The sequence below is a fragment of the Bombina bombina genome, chromosome 7 (assembly GCF_027579735.1).
Source record: "Bombina bombina isolate aBomBom1 chromosome 7, aBomBom1.pri, whole genome shotgun sequence".
Classification (NCBI taxonomy): Eukaryota; Metazoa; Chordata; class Amphibia; order Anura; family Bombinatoridae; genus Bombina; species Bombina bombina.
The window spans coordinates 604,199,932-604,205,804 of record NC_069505.1 but is presented as its reverse complement, the minus strand read 5'-3'; the positions used below and the strand labels follow the sequence as shown (position 1 = coordinate 604,205,804).

Here is a 5,873-nt window from a genome sequence, read left to right as displayed (position 1 = left end):
TACAGATACACACTACACAGTTTACACTTATACATGCAGATACACACACATACACACTTATAGATACAGATAGACACACACACTACATCATATATGGGTATCTGTAACTCATTGTATGGGGTCCTGGGGTTGGCAAGCACATTAGCTGGCAGTCTGAGGCTGCCACTGTTCATTACCCTGGTGTTAGCACTGTTCATCAAATAAAACTGAAGGCATGCTAGTATTATCACCAGGGGTTAGAGGTCATCATTACCTGAGGTCAGAGGGTATACAGTCTTCCTACTCCTGCTTAACCTACACACCATTACTTTTCCACAAGGAGTCTAACAGGTATATAACCCTGGGAGAGAAAAGCCAGCTGCTTCTGAGTATGTGCCCAATAAAATAAAAAATATTTTTTTTAAATGCATGGGGCAATGCGGGACAGATGGCTAGCAACCCAGGACAGCGGGACAGACTCCTAAAATCGTGACTGTCCCGCGCAAATCGGGACAGTTGGGGGGTATGCATAACACACAGTACACAATACACAGTACATAACTCCCAGTATACAATAAACAGTACAGAACTCCCAGTACACAATACACAGTACATAACACAGAATACACAGATAACACACAGTACAAAATACACAGTACATAACTTACAGAATATAATACACAGTACAGAACTCCCAGTACACAATACACAGTACATAACACAGAATACACAGTATATAACACACAATACACAATGCACAGTACATAACTTACAGAATACAATACACAGTACAGAACTCCCAGTACACAATACACAGTACATAACTTACAGAATACAATACACAGTACAGAACTCCCAGTACACAATACACATTACATAACACAGAATACACAATACACAGTACATAACACACAGTACACAATACACAGTACATAACACACAATACACAGTACATAATACACAATACACAGTACATAACACACACTACACAGTACATAACACACAATACACAGTACATAACACACAATACACAGTACATAATACACAATACACAGTACATAACACACAATACACAGTACATAACACACAGTACACAATACACAGTACATAACACACAATACACAGTACATAACACACAATACACAGTACATAATACACAATACACAGTACATAACACACAATACTCAGTACATAACACACAATACACAGTACATAATACACAATACACAGTATATAACACACAACAGCAGAAGTAAATAAGCAGTTTCCTATTGAAAAAAGTGATTCCTGAGAAGGAAAATACTAAGAGGATGCGCTGTTATACATCAAATGAAATAATGTGACCTATTTAAAAATGTCCTCAAGGATAGGGGACTATGAGTGAGTGGTGAAAACAAGAATATAAATCAGATTACAAATAGTACAAATTATACATACATAAATGTGTAGGGAAACAAGATGAAATAATATAAAACGTAATTATAATAACAATATAGAAGAGTTCGTGTCAGTGTCCATAAAACTAAAACTAAAAATAAATAAATAAATGTCCAAGTCTGAAAAATAGCAATGCTATGGTGCTTTGATGTTTGGCGTGCTCCACTTGTATCCACGGTGTGGTGGGTCAGGTGTCTAGGATAAAACAAAAACAAGGGGCGCCAACATAGTGTGAATCGTTTAAACACAAAATGGGAGTGATAAGTGTGCAATAAGCTACTCACAAGAGAAGTGGCACCTTAAATCAATAAGGTGCTGACATTCATAACCAGCAGTCAGTACGCTGGAGGTCTCACCCGGGAAACCTACGGAATCAGGATGGACGACAGGAGTGCAGCACTGGTAATCTTAGAGACCAACAGCCGGATATGTGCTCTGGAAACTGGAAAATTTGCTCCAAAACTGCTCTCACAGGAGTAAGAGTCCTTTTCAAAAGGCAAGGATACCGCAAAAAGCCGGGTCGTGGTTTAAAAGACAAATAGTGTTTTTAAAAACACTATTTGTCTTTTAAACCCCGACCCGGCATTTTGCGGTATCCTTGCCTTTTGAAAAGGACTCTTACTCCTGAACCTGAGTGCTGACACTGTCAGCTTCCCGAAGCGGATTTCTATTGTGAGAGCAGTTTTGGAGCAAATTTTCCAGTTTCCAGAGCACATATCCGGCTGTTGGTCTCTAAGATTACTAGTGCTGCACTCCTGTCGTCCATCCTGATTCCGTAGGTTTCCCGGGTGAGACCTCCAGCGTACTGACTGCTGGTTATGAATGTCAGCACCTTATTGATTTGAGGTGCCACTTCTCTTGTGAGTAGCTTATTGCACACTTATCACTCCCATTTTGTGTTTAAACGATTCACACTATGTTGGCGCCCCTTGTTTTTGCTTTATCCTAGTTTCCTATTGATTTGAATCTCCCACTCTTTTGCTTCCTCATCTCTCTGTACCATGTGATCAGTGTAGTCATGTGACAGCTGTGATGTCAGAAGGTCCTTTAGAGGCATGGGAACTAGCTGCTACCAGTAAAATACCAGCCAGGTGGGACCCCTTCCCCTGATGGCCTCCTGCCTACACCTGCTTATAGTAACATAAGGAGACCAGACTTTCATGCACAAATATCTTATTTTATTTCATCCCCAGTTCATACACAATGTGTAAAATACACAGACATCACTGGCTCACAGGCAGCAGCATTATTATTATTATTATTATTATTATCAGGGTATCTAGCGCAGGATTCTCACACAGGCATCACACCATACATTAAATGCAGCATGAAGAGGCTCAGTGAAGGTGACAGTGACGGTGTGTAAGTGTCTGATCGGGTCACACAGCTCATAAAAGGTCAGACGCCCAGCATCATAGTCCAGCAGTATTCCTACTGTGTCACATGATAGAGGGGGGTGTAATGAGGTGTCTATTGTGTTATGTCTCATGTAAAGATCTTTATAAACACTATACAAACACTATCAGGCCCATTTATCAAAGGGCTTGCGGACCTGATCCGACACTGCGGATCAGGTCCGCAAGACCTCGCTAAATGCGGAGAGCAATACGATCTCCGCATTTAACATTGCACCAGCAGCTCACAAGAGCTGCTGGTGCAACGCCGCCCCCTGCTGACTCGCGGCCAATCGGCCACCAGCATTGAGGTGTCAATCAACCCGATCGTATTCGATCGGGTTGATTTCCGGCGATTCCTGTCCGCCTGCTCAGAGCAGGCGGACAGGGTTATGGAGCAGCGGTCTTTGTGACCGCTGCTTCATAAGTTGTGTTTCTGGCGAGTCTGAAGACTCGCCAGAAACACGGCCCTTCAAGCTCTGTACGGAGCTTGATAAATGGGCCTGCAGGACTTGTTATTTTTTCCTATCACAGACTGATCTCCTCCCCTCTCCATACTGGTATAACAAACCCCTACACACCACTGACGCCAGTACCCTGATTTACTGATCTGCACTTCCCAGTAATGTCATCCTGAGGAAAAGCTCCTGGTGCTTAATACCTGAGGAGCATCTGTAAATCTCTCTGGTGTTTCTGGTCGCTGCTGGTTTATATTTGACCAGGTTGCAGTTTTCAGGTCATCTGATACAATAACTTTATTACCAGCTGTGTTTATATCCAGTAATAGGTCTGATGTCACCTGCATATAGATCTCTCTCTTTACATCAGTCACAATATCACCTAAACCTCTGTATAAGGTCACTGAGATCAGACCCTCATCTAAATCCCCCCCAGCAGGGACCTGTTTATCACCTCTCTGTGTGACCTCATTATCTCCCTTCTCAGCACCACAAAAGTCATCTCTGTGTGATTCCTGTTCTTGTAGGACAGTTAATGGGTCAGTCATGTTGCACAGCTCCTCAATGTGACTCATCTTCCTGGTCAGCTCGTCCTTCTATTTTTCCAGCTGCTGGATCAGATCAGAGATTGTGAGTAAAACCTGCTCCTGCTGCCGGGTGATGTCACTCAGGACTCGCTTCTCTAGGTCTTCCAGCTGTTTCCTGATGTCCCTAATCAGGGCAGTGAGTCTCTCTGTTACACCAGCTGCTTTCTCTTGCAGCCCTCTCCTGTGCTCCTGCAGACTCTGGACTCTTTTCTCAGTCTTCTCTCTCTTTGTGGTCAGTTTCTGCAGAACATTTCTCAGTTTCTTTTTCTTCTTCTCAGAAGCCTCATTCAGCAGCTCCACCTGGTGTCCCCTGTGCTCTCCAGCCAGGGAGCAGGACACACAGATACAGGCAGCATCCTTAGTGCAGTAATATTCCAGGAGCTTCTTGTGTTTGGAGCATTTTCTGTTACCCCTGGAAGTGGTGAGTTCAGTTAAGACGTGTTCCTCAGACTTGCTGTGTACCCTCAGGTGGGTATCACACAGAGAAGCCTCACAATGCAGACATGATTTAGCAGCAGGTACAGGAGAGTGAACACAGTAAGTGCAGAAGACCCCAGTGTCTTTTTGCTCTGGCAGAGTAATCTGTAAATGCTTCACTACATTACACAGCACCATGTTCCTCTGCAGCTCAGGTCTGTTACTGAAACTCTTTCTGCACTCAGGACAGGTATAAAGCTCAGACCCCTCCTGGGTACCCAGCACACTCTCAATACAGCCCAGGCAGAAGTTATGGCCACAGCTGAGATTTACAGGATCTGTATAAAGGCACAGGCAGATGGGGCAGGTTAGCTCCTCTCTCAGATCAGCAGTCGCCATTCTTGTATTCAGCAGCAGGAAACGAAACTTACATAAACTTCCTATTCATCACAAGGGCATAGCAGTTACGTAACTGTATGTGCTCTGCCTGTTAACTCTTTATGTCCCAGACTGTAGTGACCAGGGCAGGTTTGAAAGCTCTGATAAACGTTCTGTAGTGCTCAGTAATTTGTGCATCTGATGACATCACATGAACATAGTTGCCAACAGTCCCTGATTTCCAGGGACAGTCCTTGGATTTTGTTGTATGTCCCTGGATTTTTTTTGTCCCTGAAAATCTCTTTTGCACAACATTTGTTGTTTGCATATATATATATATATATATATATATATATATATATATATATATATATATATACACACACACACACACACATACATATATACAGATAGATAGATGATAAATAGATATAGTGTATTATTTAAATATTATTCATTCCTAATGGAATAGTGTTATTATTATTGAATGGGTTCACATATTATTTGTCTTTCTAATTTTGATGCTGTGTTGTAAAAATAACCATATGCCCAGAATGTGTTCCAGACACTTGGTAGGTGTAAGAGCTTGGTGCTCTAATCTGTATAATAAACTATGGATAAGTCTAAATTATACTATTACTTTCAAATGGGTGTGTTTTGATTACAGAACTGAGTGGGCGGAGCAGTTGAACAGTAGATCGTCAATACTCCAGTAAACCGCTTGCTTGCTCTGCTGCAAAGTGTCACTGGAATTTTTTTTGAAATGTTGGCAACTATGCATGAAATATTAGCACATAAATAAATCTAGTTTTTCTGTTGTGCTATTTGTCTGTGAATAAAATATTATATCACACAGTATAACAGCACCTGCATATACATAAGATAATGGTAGATAAATGTTATGCAGTTTAAATCATCTGTAGTTTCCTTTTCATAGAATCTCTAATTTATAAAAAAATGTAATTTGTGTTAGTTAAAGGGAAATGCAAGTTAATGATTTTATAGGGGCAGCTACTTTATATAAAATGCTTCTAATTTAATATAAAATGAACCTCATTCTCTTGTTGCCCATTTTGAACCTTATTTCCTTTCTATAACGTACTGAAGTAGGCTCAAAAGAGTGCATGTGACTTGTGCACTATATGCAGCAGTGTTTGTAACAATGTTATACATATAGTGCACAAGGCGTGCACGCTCCTGAGGCTACCTCAGTATGCTGTTAT

General features: G+C 41.4%; 1 pseudogene; it reads right to left on the bottom strand.

Moving 5' to 3' along the window:
* Nucleotides 1-2,695: 2,695 nt before the first annotated feature.
* On the bottom strand, nt 2,696-4,671 carry LOC128636679 (E3 ubiquitin/ISG15 ligase TRIM25-like; annotated as a pseudogene).
* Nucleotides 4,672-5,873: the final 1,202 nt, after the last annotated feature.